Source organism: Callithrix jacchus, chromosome 22 (genome assembly GCF_049354715.1).
Source record: "Callithrix jacchus isolate 240 chromosome 22, calJac240_pri, whole genome shotgun sequence".
In the NCBI taxonomy this organism is placed as follows: domain Eukaryota; kingdom Metazoa; phylum Chordata; class Mammalia; order Primates; family Cebidae; genus Callithrix; species Callithrix jacchus.
In genome coordinates this window covers 29,017,947-29,039,258 of record NC_133523.1, presented here as the reverse complement: position 1 = coordinate 29,039,258, position 21,312 = coordinate 29,017,947, and the positions used below count along the sequence as shown (strand labels likewise).

Here is a 21,312-nt window from a genome sequence, read left to right as displayed (position 1 = left end):
TTGTCTCTTCCCCCAGTTCAGTTCAGCAAATACTTACTAATGACAGTATGCAGCAGACACAGTGCTTGGTGCTGGAGCATCACAGATTAGTGAGTCACAGCCCCTGCTTTGACGAGCTCTCCGGGTTCTGGGAAAGAACCATTTACAACACGAAGTAGATGAAAGGCAGGGTGCTATTTCCCCAGAGTGCACTGGGGAAGGAAGTGACGCAATGCATGCTGCCGGGACATCTGAGGTGCAGGCTCTGTGTATCTGACCAGCACGCTCCCATGTATGCAGCATGAGTGCTCCAAAGAGCAAAAATCAAAGAGGCAAGTACTTTTTTTCTTTCTAGAAGGCTGTGAGGGAAAGCAGGTGGGTGAGTGGTGATGGGAGTGGGGAAGGCCACAGAATGAACATCTGGAAAGAGAGACAAACAGAAACTCCCTTCCTCTGCAGAGCGGCTGTTCCTCTTTGGTCTCACAGTGCTAGAGAATTAGTTCTGGATTCTCTTAGTAATTAATAGCATTTAAGTTCCAGGGTAGTCAGTTTTGATTAAGCAAACATTAAATTAATCCAATCTGCAAATGCTTACTCTCTAAGCACTACTGCGGAGAGAGGCTGCTGGATGGACAGATGGATGTGTTCTCATTGGATTGCGGGCCACCTTCGAGTAGTTACAGCTGGATCAATACGGCTCCTAGAGCTATAATAGAATGGCTTCGACATGCTCATCTGTGGCTGAGAACACAGTATACACATTGATTTCCTGGCCTGATATAACCCATTTACCTATTCAGCTACTCCGTTCAGGAAGGTGGAGGGGTCCCCAGGCCCAGGGGAGCAATGATGCCTGTAAGTAGGTTAGCAAGTGCTTGGGAAACGTCTTAATCGGCGGCATGGTTCCTTCTTTAGGAAGGCACATTTCTTTGAAAAGAAAAGGCCTCCTTATCTTTGGGGAAGCAGGGAAGCTGGGGGTATCACCGTTTCCACTCATCAGGATTTGCCCTCCTCATCATCGAAACCTTTGGTGTTGAACAATTGTCTTATTTCATGGAGCATGAAGGGCGTCACTTTGGAGTGCATTCCAGGTGTGTCTTTCACTTGGGAGGGTTCGGGGAGTGCATGGAGAATGCACCAGGATCACTCAGACAGGAAGCATGCTTTCCTATATCTATTTTTGCTTTCCAATATAATTTATTTTATTTATTTATTATTTTTTGAGACACAGTCTTGCACTGTCCAGGCTGCAGTGCAGTGGACTGATCTTGGCTTACTGCAAACTCCGCCTCCCAGATTCAAGTGATTCTCCTGCTTTTGCCTCCGGAGTAGCTGGGATCACAGGCGTGAGACACCACACCTGGCTAATTTTTGTGTATTTAGTAGAGACAGGATTTTGCCATGTTGGGCAGGCTGGTCTTGAACTCCTGACCTCAGATAGTCTGCCTGCCTTGGCATACCAAAAGTTCTGGGATTACAGGCATGAGTCACTACACCTGGCCCAATTACTTTCCAATATAATTTAAAAAGAAATAGCTAGACTTGGTGGCTCACACCTGCAATCCCAGTGCTTTGGGAGGCTGAGGTGGGAGGATCACTTGAGACCAGGAGTTTGAGACCAGCCTGGGCAACATAGCAAGACTCTGTATCTACAAAAAGATTAAAAAAAAATTAGCCAGGCGCAGTGGTGAGCATCTGTATTCCCAGCTACTTGGGAGGCTGTGGCAGAAGGATCACTGGGCCTAGCAGTTTGGGGCTACAGTGAACCTACTGTACCACCGTACTCCAGCCTGGGTGGCAGAGTGAGACACTGTCTCTAAAAAAAATTAAAAAAAAAAAAAAAGAAATAAAGCTCTTTTACAGAAATTAAGGAGATGTCATGGCATATCCCATTTAGGGATCAGTGCAGTTTTGTGAAATGAAGAGGCTGATATTTTAAAACCAGCCAATGAGAATTGGCTCCCACTCTGTCAAATAGTCATCTTATCCCTATACTTAGAAAATGAAGCCATTATTGCCTTAAGAATTTTTGTTGTGACTTTTCTTCTGTGTTCTACCTTTAGGAATATCCCTGCTTTCCAGTGGATGACTTTGACTGGTACAATTTCATTCTCTGAAAGTGTTAACTGGGGATCCGCATGGCCAGAAACCATTCTGAGCCTCATGTGGTGAGCAAGTCAGGTTTGGTTATTTTTGGTAAGAAACCATTCCCAGAGAAGTGAAGCAATGGAGCTGTGGGCTGAAGTGCATTCCTTTCACCTGTCAAAGAATCCGGACAGTGTTGTAGGGTTTCTCAGAAAATCTGGCTGGTGTTGATGCCCCCAGGGTCGGAGGAAGAATTTCAATCATTGAGCCAAAGAGGATTTCCATTTAGGGTTTTGTGGGAGGTCTCCTGAGTCTCAGGAGTGACCATGAGGATGACATTTAGGACAGTGGGCCCCAACTATTTTTGAACCAGGGACTGGTTTTGTGGAAGACATTTTTTTCCATGGACCAAAGTGGGGGATGGTTTCAGGATGATTCAAGTGCATTACATTTACTGTGCACTTTATTTCTATGATTATATTGTAATATATAAGTAAATAATTATACAACTCACCATCATGTAGAATCAGTGGGAGTCCTGAGCTTGTTTTCCTGCATTAGACAGTTTCATCTTGGGGTGATGGGAGACAGTGAAATCATCCTGAAACCATCCCTCACTTTGGTCCATGGAAAAAAATGTCTTCTACAAAACCAGTCCCTGGTTCAAAACAGTTGGGGCCCACTGTCCTAAATGCCATCCTCATGATCACTCTTGAGACACAGGAGACCTCCCACAAAACACTAAATGGAAATCTTCTTTAGCTCAATGATTGAAATTCTTCCCCTGACCCTGGGGGCATCAACATCAGCCAGATCATCAGGCCTTAGATTCTCATATGGAGCAGGCAACCTAGATTCCCTCCCATGTGCAGTTTACCGTAGAGTTTGCGCTTCTTTGAGTGCCCAGTGTTGGTGCTGATTGGACAGGAGGAGGTGGAGCTCAGGCAGTCATGCAAGTGATGGGCAGTGGCTATAAACACAGAGGAAGCCTATTCCAGGCCTGCTTGCTGCTTGTCTTCTGCTGTGCAGCCCACTTTTTTTCCCCCCTGGAGGCAGTTTCGCTGTTGTCACCCAGGCTGGAGTGCAATGGCGTGATCTCAGCTCACCACAATCTCCGCTTCCCGGGTTCAAGTGATTCTCCTGCCTCAGCCTCCCAAGCAGCTTGGATTGTAGGCATGTGCCATCATGCCCGCCTAATTTTATATTTTTAGCAGAGATGGGGTTTCTCCATGTTGATCAGGCAGGTCTCAAACTCACGGCCTCAGGTGATCCACCTGCCTCAGCCTCCCAAATTGCTGGGATTCTAGGTGTGAGCCATCACACCCTGCAGCGGCTGAGTTCTTAACAGGCCAGAGACCACTTGGTTTAGGAGGTGGAGCTTAGTTTCAGAGCCATATTGGAAAATCCATGCTTTTTATTTTTTGTTAAAATTATGATTGGCTACTCTTTCCTTCAAATCAGGCTTTCCTTGAGAGATCAAAACAAATGTCACGTTTTCACCATCTCCATTTCTCTCTTGGCCTCTTTAGCAGTCTTTAAAGATATTTTCCTTGCACTCATTTTTTTTTTTTTAGTTTGTTACTTCATCTAAACAGAACCCTGCACATTCCTACTGTTCCTTCAAAATTTGGAGGTGCCATACTGAACATCTTCCTGGCCTGCTTCTGTTTTGGCCAAGTGCTACAGAGGTCTACCCTTAGAAACTTCTTGAATGTCCTGGACTTTTCATTTGGGGAGCTCGTAGAGAATGCATCGGGATCACTCAAACAGGAAGCATGCTTTCCTCTGTCTAGTTTTGCTTTCCAATATAATTTAAAAAGAAACAGCTGGACTCCGTGGCTCATGCCTGCAATCCCAGCGCTTTGGGAGGCTGAGGTAGGAGGATTGCTTGAGGCTAGGAGTTTGAGAACAGCCTGGGCAACACAGACTCTGTCTCTACAAAAAAAACGAAATAAAAAGATTAGCCAGGTACAGTGATGAGCACCTGTATTCTCAGTTATCTGGGAGGCTGTGGCAGAGGAATCACTTGAGCCCAGGAGTTTGAGGCTGCAGTGAACCTATGTCACCACTTTTCAGCACTATATTCCAGCCTGGGTAACAGAGGGAGACCCTGTCTCTAAAAAAAACCAAAAACCAAAAACCAAAACAAAAAAACTTATTAAAAAAATTTGCAGTTTTGTTTAGCTGATCATTTCCAAGTGGAGTAGAGTCAGAGATATTCACAAACTCTTTTTTTTTTTTTTTGAGATGGAGTTTCGCTCTTGTTACCCAGGCTGGAGTGCAATGGCGCAATCTCGGCTCACCGCAACCTCCACCTCCTGGGTTCAGGCAATTCTCCTGCCTCAGCCTCCCGAGTAGCTGGGATTACAGGCACGCGCCACATGCCCAGCTAATTTTTTGTATTTTTAGTAGAGACGGGGTTTCACCATGTTGACTTTAACCTGTTAACGTTACAGAGAATTAAAGACCAGTTCAACCAGGGACCCAAGACATCCCTCCCTTAACTGACTAGTTAACGGTCAGTACACTGGTCACTTAACTAGTCAGTTAACTTTCTTTTTCTTGTTTTTTTTTTTTTTTTTTTTTTTTTTTTTTTTTTTTGAGACAGGGTCTCACTCTGTCACCCAGGCTGGAATGCAGTGGTGTAATCACTGCTCACTGCAGCCTCAAACTCCCGGGCTCAAGTGATCCCCCTGTCTTGGCTTCCCAAAGTGCTGGGAGTATGGGAAGTTCATCATTGCATGCATTTGTTCACACTGTTGGAAACAGCTAGGGGCACATGGTGACAAAGTGTAATGTGCTATTGGATGGGCTGTGGGCACTGTGGCCTCACCATCTTTCTGTGGCTGTTTAGCTTTGCCCTCGTGGATAGAAACAGTGAGTGAACGTAGTTTAGTGGCATCAACCCTTCACCAGCTCCTTCATTCTAATCTCTTAAATGATTCTCCTGCATGTTTGATGTTAACTCTGCCTTTTGATGTGGCATCCTCTTTATTAGGCGGTATATAATACAGCTTTTAATATCAGTGGTGTCTTATACGTGTGTTCAGAGAACACATTACATTAGAAGGTGCTGGGAAGGAAAAAGAGGCTAGTGATCTTAAATGCATCCAAGTGCCTTTATGAGATGCAATCAAGCATGTCTTAATTCCCTCTATCCATCATTAGCTGAGTGGTGAAAAATATATGCAAAAGAAAATGAAAGCCGGGCAGTAAGGTGGTGAAGAGGTTTTACAAATTAAATTATTTGAGTATATGATTCCTCAGATAGAAGGATATTGTCCAAAGGACTCTTTAATTATTATTCACTTCCTTTGGTGCACAAGAGAATACCGTCAGGGCTACAAGAGCACTTCACTGCAGTCGAATTAAAAGGATAACTATCAGACATGGGGCTGTGTCTACACTGGATGAAATATGCTAAAGGCAGGGCTTCTCTATGCCTCAGATTGACAGGCCTTTGCTTTTGTAAGAAAGAGCTCGCTGCTGATGCGATGATCTTGATCAGATGTCTCATGAATGGTGAGGTGATTGCCCTGAACCTTCTTCCTCTGCAGGCGGCTCAGCTGTCCCTGAGTCCTGATCCCCGTTTTCTTTAAAAGTCACGTATTCTGACCAAATGAGCTTCATAATCATCTAGTCTAACATTTACTCTGGAAAAAGCCCAGTGGTCCAAAACTCTTTTCCATTTTTAACAAAAAGTCTGAGGTCTAAGGGTGGAACAAAAAGAAAACAGTAACAACACCAAAAAACAAACAAACAAAAAAACCAAAAAACAAAAAACAAAACCCAATTTGATTTCTGTTCTTTGCATTCTTCCAGCAAGGGAATCCACCTGCTTGAAATGGAAATGCTCTGGTGATACAAGGTCATGGTTCTGGGTGCCTGGGCTCCCCAACCTGGGATGTTTTAGGAATCAGCCTGCAATTTACATTGAGTTTTGGGCATGATCATTTCATTTTGATGAAAAGCAAAACCTAGAAGTTATCCCAAAGAGGTAGTGAGAGATCAAACTATCCCAGTGTCAGTAATGGGCAGGGGGCTAAGACACTGCAAAGCCGGGCACCATAGAGGAAAAGCAAATCTGAGTAGCCATCATGGGCATAAATCAGGACACTTTGGACCTTCTTGAGCTTCATTAGATTGACTATTAAGATTTTAGGTTTTTTTTTTTTTTTTGAGACATTGTCTCACTCTGTAGCCCAGACTGGAGTGCAGTGGCACGATTTCGACTCACTGCAACCTCTGCCTCTGAGGTTCAAGCAATTCTCCTGCCTCAGCCTCCAGAGTAGTTGGGATTAAAAGCACGCACCACCAAGCCTGGCTAATTTTTGTATTTTTACTAGAGATGGGGTTTCACCATGTTGACCAGGCTGGTCTCAAACTCCTGACCTCAAGTAATTGACCCACCTCGACCTCCTGAAGGGCTGGGATTACAGGCATGAACTAGGTGCCCAGCCTACTATTAAGATTTTAAAGTATGCACTGTTGGAGAGGGTATCAGGGAGCCCTGTAGTCTTTCAGATCATCTTTTTGGGGCTCAGCCTCCTCTGGGGTGAATCCGATATTGGGAGAGAACCACAGCCCCCCACCCCCCACCCATTCCTCCTGCTCTTCTCTTTTACTCCTGGCTTCCATTTTCAGTGACTCCCAGGGCACAGGTGGGTAGCTCATACTGCCATCAGGAAAGAGACTGAGAAAGAGAGAGTGAGAAAATTGCTGATAGGTGGTTATTAGCTGCACATAAACTGTAATCTTGACTCAACTTATGGGCATAATAATTACCCAGGCACCCCTCTACGGAGCAACGTGGCTTTGTGAAGGAATTAAGTGACGGCCTTTATTAACCCTGCAAGACAGGGTCAGGTGGGTGTGTAAAGCTGCCATTATCCACACCTGCAAGGTGTGCTCATTTGTTGGGGGCTTTAGATGTGTTCTTCAAGCACAGTCCTCATTCACCTCATGAGTCCTCTGGTGCTTCTAGTAACACAGAGTTAAAATAAAATAAAAAATCTGATCAATGGCAAAAAAGCAACAAGAAGAAGAAATAGCTGGAGATTTTTTAAAATTGTATTTTAGGTTTTGGGTACATGTGAAGAACATGCAAAATTATTGCATAGGTATACATATGGCAGTGTGATGTGCAGCCTTCCTCCCCATCATCTATATCTGGCATTTCTCCTCATGCTGTCTCTCCCCAACTCCCCACCCACTGCTGTCTCTCCCTTGTTTCCCCCGACAGACCCAGTGTGTGATGCTCCCCTCCCTGTGTCCATGTGTTCTCATTGTTCAACACCCACCCATGAGTGAGAACATGTGGTGTTTGATTTTTTGTTCTTGTGTCAGTTTGCTGAGAATGATGGTCTCCAGGTTCATCCATGTCCCTACAAAGGACACAAACTCATCGTTTTTGATGGCTGCATAGTATTCCATGGTGTATATATGCCACATTTTCCCTATCCAGTCTATCATCGATGGGCATTTGGGTTGGTTCCAGGTCTTTGCTATTGTAAACTGTGCTGCAATGAACACATTCGTGTGCATGTGTCCTTATAGTAGAACGATTTATAATCCTTTGGATATATACCCAGTAATGGGATTGTTGGGTCAAATGGAATTTCTATTTCTAGGTCCTTGAGGAATCGCCACACTGTCTTCCACAATGGTTGAACTAATTTACACTCCCACCAACAGTGTAAAAGTGTTCCTATTTCTCCACATCCTCTCCAGCATCTGTTGTCTCCAGATTTTTTAATGATTGCCATTCTAACTGGCATGAGTTGGTATCTCAATGTAGTGTTGATTTGCATTTCTCTAATGACCAGTGATGATGAGCATTTTTTCATATGTTTGTTGGCCTCATGTATGTCTTCTTTTGTAAACTGTCTGTTCATGTCCTTTGCCCACTTTTGAATGGGCTTGTTTGTTTTTTTCTTGTAAATCTGTTTGAGTTCTTTGTAGATTCTGGATATCAGCCCTTTGTCTGATGGATAAATTGCAAAAATTTTTTCCCATTCTGTTGGTTACCGATTCACTCTAATAACTGTTTCTTTTGTTGTGTAGACACCGTGGAGTTTGATTAGGTCCCATTTGTCTATTTTGGCTTTTGTTGCCAATGCTTTTGGTGTTTTGTTCATGAAGTCCTTGCCTACGCCTATGTCCTGAATGGTTTTGCCTAGGTTTTCTTCTAGGGATTTTATGGTGTTAGGTCTTATGTTTAAATCTTTAATCCATCTGGAGTGAATTTTAGTGTAAGGTGTCAGGAAGAAGTCCAGTTTCTGCTTTCTGCACATGGCTAGCCAGTTTTCCCAACATCATTTATTAAACAGGGAATCCTTTCCCCATTGCTTGTTTTTGTCAGGTTTGTCAAAGATCAGATGGTTGTAGATGTGTGGTGTTGCCTCTGAGGCCTCTGTTCTGTTCCATTGGTCTTTATCTCTGTTTTGGTACCAGTACCATGCTGTTTTGATTACTGTAGCCTTATAGTATAGTTTGAAGTCTGGTAGTGTGATGCCTCCCACTTTGTTTTTTTTTTTTTTTTTTTTTTTTTTTTGCTTAGAATTGACTTGGCTATGCGGGCTCTCTTTTGGTTCCATATGAAGTTTAAGGTGTTTTTTTCCAGTTCTGTGAAGAAGGTCATTGGTAGCTTGATGGGGATAGCATTGAATCTGTAAATTACTTTGGGCAGTATGGCCATTTTCACAATATTGATTCTTCCCAACCATGAACATGGAATGTTTCTCCATCTGTTTGTGTCCTCTCTTATTTCATTGAGCAGTTCTTGAAGAGGTCCTTTACATCCTTTGTTAGTTGTATTCCCAGGTATTTTATTCTCTTCATAGCAATTGGGAATGACAGTTTGTTCTTGATGTGGCTCTCTTTAAGTCTGTTATTGGTGTAGATGAATGCTTGTGATTTTTGCACATTGATTTTGTATCCTGAGACTTTGCTGAAGTTGCTTATCAATTTCAGGAGATTTTGGGCTGAGACAATCGGGTCGTCTAGATATACAATCATGTCATCTGCAAATAGAGACAATTTGACTTCCTCCTTTCCTATTTGAATACCCTTTATTTCTTTTTCTTGCCTGATTGCTCTGGCTAGAACTTCCAATAGTATATTGAATAGGGGTTGTGAGAGAGGGCATCCTTGTCTAGTGCCAGATTTCAAAGGGAATGCTTTCAGTTTTTGCCCATTCAGTATGATATTGGCAGTTGGTTTGTCATAAATAGCTTTTTTTATTTTAAGATACGTTCTGTCAATACCTAGTTTATTGAGGGTTTTTAGCATAAAGGGCTGTTGAATTTTGTCAAAGGCCTTCTCTGCATCAATTGAGATAATCATGTGGTTTTCATCTTTGGTTCTGTTTATGTGGTGAATTACATTTATAGACTTGTGTATGTTGATCCAGCCTTGCATCCCCTGGATGAAGCCTACTTGATCATGGTGGATAAGCTTTTTGATGTGCTGCTGCAATCAGTTTCCCAGTATTTTATTGAAGATTTTTGCATCTATGTTCATCATGGATACTGGCCTGAAGTTTTCTTTTCTTGCTGAGTTTCTGCCAGGTTTTGGTATCAGGATGATGTTGGTCTCATAAAATGATTTGGGAAGGGTTCCCGCTTTTTGGATTATTTGAAATAGTTTCATAAGGAATGGTACCAGCTCCTCTTTGTATGTCTGGTAGAATTCAGCTGTGAACCCATCTGGACCTGGGCTTTTTTTGGGTGATAGGCTCTTAATTGCTGCCTCAACTTCAGATCTTGTTATTGGTCTATTCAGGGTTTTGAGTTCTTCTTGGTTTAGGCTTGGGAGGATGCAAGTGTCCAGGAATTTATCAATTTCTTCCAGGTTTACTAGTTGATGTGCATAGAGATGTTTGTAATAATCTCTGATGATGGTCTGTATTGCTGTGTAATCTGTGGTGATATCCCCTTTATCATTTTTTATTGCATCTATCTGATTATTCTCTCTTTTCTTTTTTATTAATCTGGCTGGTGGTCTGTCCATTTTGTTGATCTTTTAAAAAAACCAGCTCCTGGATTTATTGATTTTTTGAAGGGTTTTTTTTGTGTCTCTATCTCCTTCAGTTCAGCTCTGATCTTAGTTATTTCTTACCTTCTGCTAGGTTTTGAGTTTTTTTTTTGGTTTTGCTCCTCTGGCTCTTTCAATTTTGATGATAGGGTGTTGATTTTAGATCTTTCCTTGCTTCTCATGTGGGCATTTATTGCTATGTATTTTCCTCTAGACACTGCTTTAAAGGTGTCCCAGAGATTCCGGTATGTTGTGTTTTCATTCTCATTGGTTTCGAATAACATCTTTATTTCTGCCTTCATTTCATTGTTTATCCAGTCAACATTCAAGAGCCAGTTGTTCAGTTTCCATGAAGCTGTGCGGTTCTGAGTTAGTTTCTGAATTCCGAGTTCTAACTTGATTGCACTGTGGTCTGAGAGACTGTTTGTTATGATTTCTGTTCTTTTGCATTTGCTGAGGCGTGATTTACTTCCAATTTTAAAGTAGGTGTGATGTGGTGCTGAGAAGAATGTATATATTATTCTGTGGATTTGGGGTGAAGAGTTCTGTAAATGTCTATCAGGTTTACTTGTTCCAGGTCTGAGGTTCAAGTCCTGGATATCTTTGTTAATTTTCTGTCTTGTTCATCTGTCTAATATTGAAAGTGGGGTGTTAAAGTCTCCCACTATTATTGTGTGGGAGTCTAAGTCTCTTTGTAAGTCCTTATGAACTTGCTTTATGTATCTGGGCGCTCCTGTATTGGGTGAGTATATATTTAGGATTGTTAGCTCTTCTTGTTGCATTGATCCTTTCACCATTATGTAATGTCCTTCTTTGTCTCTTTTGATGTTTGTTGGTTTAAAGTCTATCTTATCTGAGATGAGAATTGCAACTCCTGCTTTTTTTTGCTCTCCATTTGCTTGGTAAGTCTTCCTCCATCCCTTTATTTTGAGCCTTTGTGTATCCTTGCATGTGAGATGGGTTTCCTGGATACAGCACACTGATGGGTTTTGACTTTTTATCCAATTTGCCAGTCCGTGTCTTTTGATTGGTGCATTTAGCCCATTTACATTTAGGGTTAATATTGTTATGGTGAATTTTATCCTGCCACTTTGATGCTAGCTGGCTGTTTTTCCCGTTAGTTGATGCAGTTTCTTCATTGTGTTGATGCTCTTTACCATTTGGTATGTTTTTGGAGTGGCTGGTACTGGTTATTCCTTTCTATGTTTAGTGCCTCTTTCAGGAGATCTTGTAAAGCAGGACTGGTGGTGACGAAATCTCTGAGTACTTGCTTGTTCGAAAAGAATTTTATTTTTCCTTCACTTATGAAGCTCAGTTTGGCTGGATTTGAAATTCTGGATTGAAAGTTCTTTTCTTTAAGGATGTTGAATATTGGCCCCCACTCTCTTCTGGCTTGTAGGGTTTCTGCTGAGAGATCTGCTGTGAGTCTCATGGGCTTCCCTTTGTGGGTAATCTGATGTTTCTCTCTGGTTGCCCTTAGCATTTTCTCCTTCATTTCAATCCTGGTGAATCTGATGATTATGTGCCTTGGGGATGCTCTTCTTGAGGAATATCTTTGTGGTGTTCTCTGTATTTCCTGGACTTGAATATTAGCCTGCCTTGCTAGGTTGGGGAAGTTTTCCTGGATAGTATCCTGAAGAGTATTTTTCAGCATGGATAGATTCTCTCTGTCACATTCAGGTACACCTATCAAACATAGATTAGGTCTTTTCACATAGTCCTATATTTCTTGAACACTTTGTTCATTCCTTTTTACCCCCCCGTTTTTTTGGCTGTTGAAACCTGTGTATGCTTCGTGAAGTTCTCATGTTTTTTTTCAGCTCCATCAATTCACTTATATTCCTCTCTAACGTGTTTATTCTCATTTGTCAAATCTTTTTTCAATGTTCTTAGTTTCTTTGCATTGGGTTAGAACATGTTCTTTTAGCTCACAGAAGTTTCTTATTACCCACCTTCTGAAGCCTGATTCTGTCAATTAATCACACTAATTCTCCATCCAGCCTTGTTCTCTTGCTGGTGAGGAGTTGTGATCCCTTGTAGGAGGAGGGGTGTTCTGGTTTCGGGTGTTTTCATCTTTCTTGCACTGGTTTCTTACCATCTTTGTGTATTTATCCACCTGTCGTCATTGTAGTTGTTGACTTTCAGATTGGGTCTTACAGTGGACGTCCAGTTTGTGGTTGATGAAGTTATTTCTGTTTCTTAGTTTTCCTTCTACAAGTCAGGCCCCCTCTGCTATAGGACTGCTGAGGTCCACTTCAAGCTCTGCTTGCCTGGGGATCACCTGCAGCAGCTGCAGAACAGTAAGGGTTGCTGCCGGTTTCTTTGTCCGCTATCTTTGTCCCTGAAGGATACCCGCCTGATATTAGTCTGAGCTCTCCTTTATGAGGTGATTCTTTGGATATATGGGGGGTCAGGTAGCTGCTTGAGGAGACAGTCTGTCCTTTATAGGAGCTCAAGTGCTGAGCTGTGAGCTATGTTGTTCATTCAGAGCTGCTGGGCAGGTACATTTAAGTCTGCTGCAGTGGAACTCATAACCCCCCCTTTTTTCCCCAGGTGCTCTGTCCCAGGGAGTTAGGGCTTTATTTATGAATTTCTGTTGTGCTGCTGGCTTTTTTCAGGGCTGCCCTGCCCAGCGAGGAGGCAGCCTAGTCACTGTCTGCCTGCAGAGGCTTTGCTGAGCTGCTGTGGGCTCTGCCCAGCTGCCCTGTGAACTTCCCTGCAGTCCTGTTTATATGGGTGTAGTTAGGACTGCCTCGGCAATGGTGGCCCAACTCTGTAGTGGTGGACTCTGTAATGGCAGGCTGCCTCAGCAATGGCAAACTACCTCCATAGTGGTGGAGTGCCTCGGTAATGGCAGATGCCCCTCCCCCACAGAGCTGGATTGTCCTGGGTTCAGCTGTGCTTGCTGTGAAACTCTCAATCAAGAGTGTTTCAGATTGTTGTTTTTTTTGTGGGGGTGGGACCAGCTAAGCCTGATCACCCAGCTCCCTGCCTCAGAGGCTTTTTTCTTTTTAAGTTGAATGGTTGACTCTCTCCCAGGTGTTCCAGTCACCTGTTGAAAAAGCGCCGGGATCTGTGTAATTTCCCGTGCGGTGAGTGACCCACTGTACCTGCGCAGGCTGAAACAGGCAGGTTGAGATTCGTGGTGCTTTTTTGCCCAGTAATCTCCTGGCCTGGCTCCCTATTTCAGTCCACTTTTCTATCAGTTGAATGGGTGCCTCTGTCTTCCCGAAGCTCCAATTGCCAGCTAAAATGGTGCCTGGACCCGTCTGTGTATTTTGTATGGAGAACTGCAGCACCAGGGCACCGGCTGAAACAGCCATGGGGGCTGAAACAGCCACGCAGGGGCACCAGCCAAAAAGCCCGGGGGCTGAAACAGCTGCGCTGGCAACCCATGGGGCTCCACTGCCTGGGAGTCTCCTGGTCTGTGGGGAATAAAAATCCGTCTGGAAATGCGGTGTCCACTCACCCTCCGTGCTTTCGCTGGGAGCGGCAATCTTGAGGTGCTCCTAATAGCCATCTTGGATCTGTCCTCCTGGAGATTTTATTTCTCTGAAATGAGGTGCCTCCACATCATGTTTGCAATCGACTCTCAGCTGCCATAATTCCTGGCCCTTCGCATAGGGAAGTGCATGTTTTTGCATTTGAAAATCTTCACCTTCCTCCAGAATGGCTTTGATAGTGGCTCCATCTGAGATTTTTCCTATTTACCATTTGCCTGAGCACTGATTCAGACAAAGAATCGTCTCTCCGCTGCCAAACAGGTTAGGTCTTGGTCTATTTTCTTTATTTCTAAAAAATCATCCCTTCTGATATTTAGGGTAAATGGGTGGTGGATGAGGTGGGGACAGGAGAAAATATCCACTCTTTTTCCACCTTCATGTCCCCACAGCTTCCCTGGGCTGATGACATTCTATGATTCTTTACTTATCATAAAAAAAGAAGAATCTTTTTTCCATGTTCATAACCAATAAATGCTCACTGAGAAAAATTTAGAACATACATAAGGAAAATTATAAAATTAAAATAATCTGTAACCTCAGTACTCAGAGATGGTCATGGAACCTTTTGAAATACATCATCCTGGCCAGACACGGTGGCTCATGCCTATAATCCCAGCACTTTGGGAGGCTAAGTGGTTCATTTGAAGTCAGGAGTTTGAGACCAGCCTGGTCTTTTAGTAAAGACATGGTGAAACCCTGTCTTTACTAAAACTATAAAACTTAGCTGAGCGTGGTGGCAGGTGCTTGTAATCCCAGCTACTTGAGGGGCTGAGGCATGAGAATCACTTAAGCCTGGGAGCAAAGGTTGCAGTAAGCAGAGATCATACCATTGCAATCCAGTCTGGGTGAGAGAGCAAGACTCTGTCTCAAAATAACAACAAAAACATCATCCTGTTGTTTCCTATGCATATATATAAATACGTATCTACATATAGATTTATTTTTAAAAATAGATCACAATTATATTAAGTTTTACAGCATGGGCATTTAAAAATACTAAGCAAGGGTCTCTCTCTCATATTCAATAGTTTGATAACCCATATTATTCACTTACTATATCGTCACTGTGATTTCATATCATCAATATTATTTATAACATTACTTTTCATGGCTAACCATTGTCTGTGCATAGAAATTCCCTTATTGTTATACATTTCTATTGTATAAACTGCCTTTCTTTGATTTCCGAGATTGGCTACTTAAAAGTGTTTATTGGACACTTGTATTTGTAGTTTTTGAATTTTCTGTTTTTCTATTTGACACTTGTTTGCCCATTTGATTTGGAAAAGCCGATTACATATTAAAGATACGAAATTTTTATCATCTATGTTGCAATGGATTTTTAGTTAATGGTTTTAAAACCTTTTTCATGAAATATGCCACGTAGAGAAAAGTGCACAAAACAAAAGCAGATAGCTCAGTAGTAATCTTGAGCACCCATGCAACTGCCATCTCCAAGGCGGCAATCCACAACCTTGTACTTGGCAATCACTATTCTCCTGTCCCCAGCAAAATCCAAAGCAAACCAAAACAGAACACTAGCTTTTATGGTATGCACTTCCTTGCTTTGCTTTGTAGTTTACCATGTAAGCATGCATCCCTAAATACTATAGCATAGTTTTACTAATTTTCTGAACTTTATGTAAATGGGAACATGCAGTGTGTTCTTATATGTTGCCTGTAACTGCAGTTCATTCCTTGTCATTCTTGAAGTTCATTCCTGCAGTCTTCCATCTTATGACTATAGCACAATGTATTTTTCCATTATTCTGTTGATGCACATTTAGGTAATTTCCAGTTTTGGAGGCAATTGATAAGGCAGCCATGAATAGTCTTGTATGTGTCTCCTGGTGCACATGCACGTGTATTTCTTTTGCATATATAACTAAAATTGTGTTAAAGTATGTGTAAGTTCAGCTTTGGCATACACTAACAAACATTTTTCCAAAGTACTTGTACAATTTACATCCCACGTGGAGCGTCTGACTGTTCCTGTTGCTCCACGTCCTTGCCAAAATGTAGTGCTGTTAGCTTTTTATTTTGTTTTTATTTTAAAATTCCAACCATTCAGGTGTATGGGTTGTGGTATCTCATTGTAGCTTTAACCAGCAATTCCTAGGTGACTAATGAGGTGGGACACTTCTGGTCTCTTTATTTCCCATTTGGAGATCCTGGCTTGTAAGTGCCTGGTCATGTCTTTTTGCCATCTGTCTATTCTGGCTTACCTGTCTTTCTTCCAATAGCTTTGTGGTTCTGGTGGAAAGCCTTTGTTAGTTTCATGTGTCACAGATGCGTTCCCGTGATCTGTCACTTTTTCACTCTTCCCTTGGAGTGTTTTGATGAACAGAAGTTCTTAGTTTTAATGTAGTAAAGTCTACACTAAAGTCGTGAATATACTCTCATATATTACTGTTCAGTGGCTTTATTAGTTTGCCTTTTACATTCAGGTCTAAAATCCCCTGGGTGTTGATTCTTGAGTATTGTGTAAGGTAAGGACAGTTTTATTTCCTGATAGATATCTAGTTGTCCCATTGCCATTTTCTTATAACTCTCAAGTATGACTTTTCCCCCATAAAGCAAATGCATATATATATACATACACATATGTACATACATATATATAAACTCATTCTTGTTATCATTCAGTCCTACTGGCTTTGAAGAAGCAAGCTGCTATGGTGTAAACTGACTATGGAGAAGGCCATGTGGTAGGGAATTGGGTGTAGCCTCTAGGAACTGAGGTCTCCATCCTACAACCGCAAAGGGACTAGAGTCTATCAACAACCACGTGGGCTTGGAAGAGGACCCCAATCTCCAGATGAAAATGCAGCCTGACCAGCATCTTGAGTGCCTGACACCTTGTGAGGCTCTGAGCAAAGACCCAACTAAACCACACTTAGACTCCTGACCCACAGAAAATGTGAGATAAGAAATGTATGCTTTTAAAAGCTGCTGGTATTATGATACTCTGTTTCTTGGCAATAGAACTTCGATACAATAAGCTTGTCAACTTCTAAAAAAAATACTGTTGCAATTTTTATAGTGATTATATTGAATAGATCATATTGGGGAACATACAATATTTTACACAATCAAGCTTCCAGTTCCTGAACATAAAATATTGCTCTCTTTATATTCTTTTATATTTTTCTCAATGATATATTACAATCTTGGATGTGGAGATCTTCCCGTTTTTTGTTCGGCTTATTACTAGGCTTTTGATATATAATTTTATTTTATGTTTGTTGTAGTGGTTTTAATTATGTTTGTAGGTGGTATATAAAAATACATATTTTAAACATATTACTCTATATCCAGCAACGATGCTAAACTCTCTTATTGTATTAATTAGTACTTTCTTTTTTTTTGGTACTTTATTTTAATATTCACAACTTGTGACTTTACTTCCAAATCCTCTTTCATTTATTCTCTTGACTGAATTCATCAGAAGCAAACTTTCTGATACTTTGTCTTTGAGAGACATCTCTCCTACCGCACCTTGTTGAAGCTTGAGCAGCAAGCTTCAATACTTTATTTCTGGTGAGTCTATTCAAAGCATTTCTAGTCTTCCTAACTGGAATTGGTATATATAACCAGGTGAAAGAGGTAAAACCAAATCTAACCCCTCTTGGGCCTTTATTTCTCGTTGATCGTGAGTTGTTAATTCTGTATTTTGTTAGCTCTGTATTTCCTTAAAGTTTTTTTTTTTTTTACTTCTGTTTGTGTTATGTAGTTTTTCTAGTTGTCATGGGGAAATGACAGCTCTAATAATCTATTATACCCTTAACAAAAGTGGAAGTGCTACAATAAGTTTTTAGCTATTTTGTGGAGGCATAATTTGCATAAATTACAAACCAAAACATCCAATGATTATAAGTGTACAATTCAATGAATTTTAGTAAATGTATAGAGTCATGCAACTGTGACCACAATCCAGGTTTAGAACATTTCCATCATTCCTAAAGGTTTCTTCATGACTTGTAGTGGGTTTCCATTCTCAGTACTCAGTCCCAGGCAACTATTGATCTGCTGTCTATCATTATAGATTGGCATTTTCTATAAAGTCCACATGAATGGAATCATACAATCTGTGGTCTTTTGTGTTTAGTTTTTTTTTAAACCTTAGCATAATGTCGTCAGGTTCATCTGTGTAATTCCATGTAATAATTTATAGTTTTTCAGTGTACAAGTTTTTAGTTGTAATTTTGTAGTTTCAGCATATAAATCTTCTGTTTATTCCTAAGTATTTGTTTTGATACTTTTTTTAATTTTATTTTTTGGATTGTCTATTGCTAGTCTATAGACACACAATTGGTTTTTGTGTATTGATCTTGTAATCTGTGCCTTTGGTGAATTCTCTCAGTAGTTCTGGTAGCTTTGTATGTTCTGTAGAAATGAAAGAAATTTACTTTTTTTCAATATACATCTGACCTTTGAACAATGTAGGAATCAGGGGCACTGACTTCATTGTTGAAAATATGCGTAGAACTTTTGACTGCCCCCAAACCTAACCACTAATACCCTACTGTGGACTGGAAAGCTTACCAATAACATAAACAGTTGATTAACACATCTTTGTGTATTATTTACTGCATTCTTACAAGAAAATATGCTAGAGAAAATAAAATGTTATTGAGAAAATCATAGGAAAGAGAAAATATATTTACTATTCATTAAATGGAAGTAGATTCATGATTTCATCATGAAGGTTTTTATCCAGTGGAAGAGGAGAGGCTGTTTCTCTCAGGGGTAGCAGATGTGGAAGAAAATTCACGTATAAGTAGACTCTTGCAGGTCAAGCTTGTGTTGTTCAAGGGTCAACTATGTATGCCTTTGTTTTTTTTTTTCTTAGTGTTTTTGCATTGGCTTTGTCCTCCACTGCAATGGTGAATGGAAAAGGTAAGAGCAGATATCCTTACCTTATTCCTGATCTTAAAGGGAAATAATGCAGTTTTAAAAATCAGTCATATTGATAGCTGTAGGTTTTTCATAGGTTTCCCCAACTTCATCAGGTTGGGGAAATTTTCTTCTAGTCATGGTTTGCAGAAACTTATTATTTTAAGTGGATGTGGATTTTGAAAATTGAGAAAATCATGTAAGCTTTTTGTCCTTTATCTATTAATATTAATAATAATATTAATATTCATTCTTCATTCTTCATGAGGAATATTTTTAGTTTTCTTTTGTCGTGATGCCTTTTTCTGGCTTTGACATCAGGCTATACCAACCTTATAGAATGATTTGAGAAATGTTTCCTTCTCTTTTTTCTGAAATAGTTTGTGTAGGATTAATATTATTTCCTTAATATTGATGGAATTCATTAGTGTGGCCATCTGGGCCTGGGCTTTTCTTGTGAGAACATTTTAACTATTAAATCTGTTTATTTACTTTTAGTTTTATTCATGTTTCCCTTTCTTTTTGTGTCAGTTTTGGTGATTTGTGTCTTTCGTTTTATCTAAGTTGTCTAACTTTGTTGGCCTAAAGTTAATAAGAGTCTCTCCTTATAATCCTTTTAATTTTTGTGGGTTTGGTAGTAATGACACCTTCTTCATTCCCAATTTTGGTAATTTTTATATTCTTTCTTTTTAGGCCCACCCATTGAGCTAAAAGTTTATCAATTTTGCTATTCTTTTCAAAAAACTGAATTTTAATTTTATTTATTTTCTATATTGTTTCCTTATTTTCATTTTCATTGATTTCTGTTCTGATATCTCTTTTTTTCTTCTACTTGATTTTGGTTTAATTTGCTCTTCTTTTCTAGTTTTGTTTTTTTTTTAAAGTAGAAGCTCAGTGTTGAGAATTTTTTTATTTTCTAATGTGAGCTTTTAGTGCTATAAATTTACCACAAGGTGCATATTTTCCTGACTTTATTAAAGCATAATTGTCATATAATAAGCTGCACATTTTTAGAATGTACAAATTAATATTTAGTACATTTTGACATATGTGTATGTGCAATAAATTACACTGAAAGTAATATACATATCTGTCTTCTCCAAACGTTTCTTTGTGCCCTGCGTAATCGTCTGCAGTCCTTCCTTGATGCACTAATAATTTTTATGTTTTGTTTTCATTCTCATTCTGCTTAAAATATTTTCTAATTACTTTTGTAATTTCCTCTTTTTAGCCTTTGGTTGTTTAGAAGTATGTTGTTAAATTTCCAAATTTTTAACATTCTTTATGTTTTTAATTTCTAATTTAATTCTATTGGGGGCAGAGAATATGCTTTAAATAATTTGAATCATTTTAAATTCATCAAGACTTTTTCATGGCTTATAGATCATTCATTCTGGAGAATGCTCTTCATACACTTGAGAAGACTATATTCTTCTGTTGGAGTGTTTTATACATGTCAGTTAGGTCAGTAGGGTTGATAGTGGTTTATTATACATGTAAAGTTTGTATCTTTATAGTTTTACTAATTTCATCTATTGTTTACAGTGGCTTATTGAAATCTTCAACTATAATCTTTGCCTTATCTATTTCTCTTTTAATTCTGCCAGATTTTGCTTATTGAATTTTGAGGTCTATTATTAGATTAATAATACACATATTATTATACAGATTATTAGATTCCTAATATACATTTACAACATTCATTCTATCTTGATGTATTAAGACTTTTATCATTATGAAATATTTCTGTTTATTGCTAGAAATGTTTTGTCTCAAAATCAATTTTCCTTGATGTTAATGTAGCCACTCTAATTACCTTATTGTTAATGCCTGTGTGTGATATCTACCTAAGTACTTTCACTTTGTCTTTGAGTCTACAGTGTGTCTTTTATTGATAAAATATAATTTAAATTTGCTTGTTCTATCCAATCAGATAATCTTTGCCTTTTGTCTAAAGAGGATAGTTCTTTCATACTTAATATAATTATTGATATGGTTACATCTGCCATTTTGCTATTTGTTTTCAATATGTCTTACCTTTTTTGTTTCCTCTATCCCTCTTTTTTTTGCCCCTTTCTGTGTTAAACAAACACTTTTAATGTACCATTTTAATCCCTATGTTTTTCTAATGATGTATTAAAAATTTTTTTCAAATACTATTTGCTCTGTAGGTTTAAAAAATATATATGTTGAGGTATCACAATATAATTCACATTAGTACTGACCTAATTCTAGTAAAATAGAGTCACTTTGCTAAAATACAGCTCAATTTCTTTCCTCTCTTTTGTGTCATTATTGTCATATATATTTTAACTATGTGTGTTATAAGCTAAAAAATGCAGTGTTATAATTCCTCTTTGAAATCTTATATTTTTCAAGATATTAAGAGTAGGAAAAAGCAGAATATATATTTAATCATTCTTTTATATTTAATTGTATATTTACCATTTATAACTTCTCATTTCTTCCTGTGGATTTAAGTTATTACTATCTGGTGACATTTCGTTTCAACCTGAAAAATGTCCTACAGCATTTCTTGTAAGAATGGTTGGGTACTAACGAACTTTCTCAATGTTTACCTAGGAGCATCTCTGCTTTCATTTCTGAATGATTTTTTTTGATACAGAATTCTTGGTTAACAGTTTTATACTCATTACACCCCCAGCACATTGAATATGTTATTCTACTGCCTTCTGGACTCCACTGTTCCTAATGCAGAGTCTGCTGTTAATCAGTGTTGTTACTCTACACAATGAATTGTTTTACTCTTGCTACTTGCAAGGGTTTCTGATTGTTTTTGTTAGCTCTCAACGGG

General features: G+C 39.6%; 1 protein-coding gene across 7 annotated transcripts in view; it reads left to right on the top strand.

Moving 5' to 3' along the window:
• Positions 1-223: 223 nt before the first annotated feature.
• The window catches only part of LOC144580813 (uncharacterized), a 179,458-nt gene continuing 158,369 nt past the window's right edge, over positions 224-21,312 (top strand). For all 7 annotated transcript variants that reach the window (XR_013530994.1, XR_013530995.1, XR_013530998.1 and 4 more), the window contains exon 1: positions 224-311. The gene's annotated coding sequence lies outside the window, so the exon portion shown is untranslated. The remainder of the gene's footprint in view (positions 312-21,312) is intronic.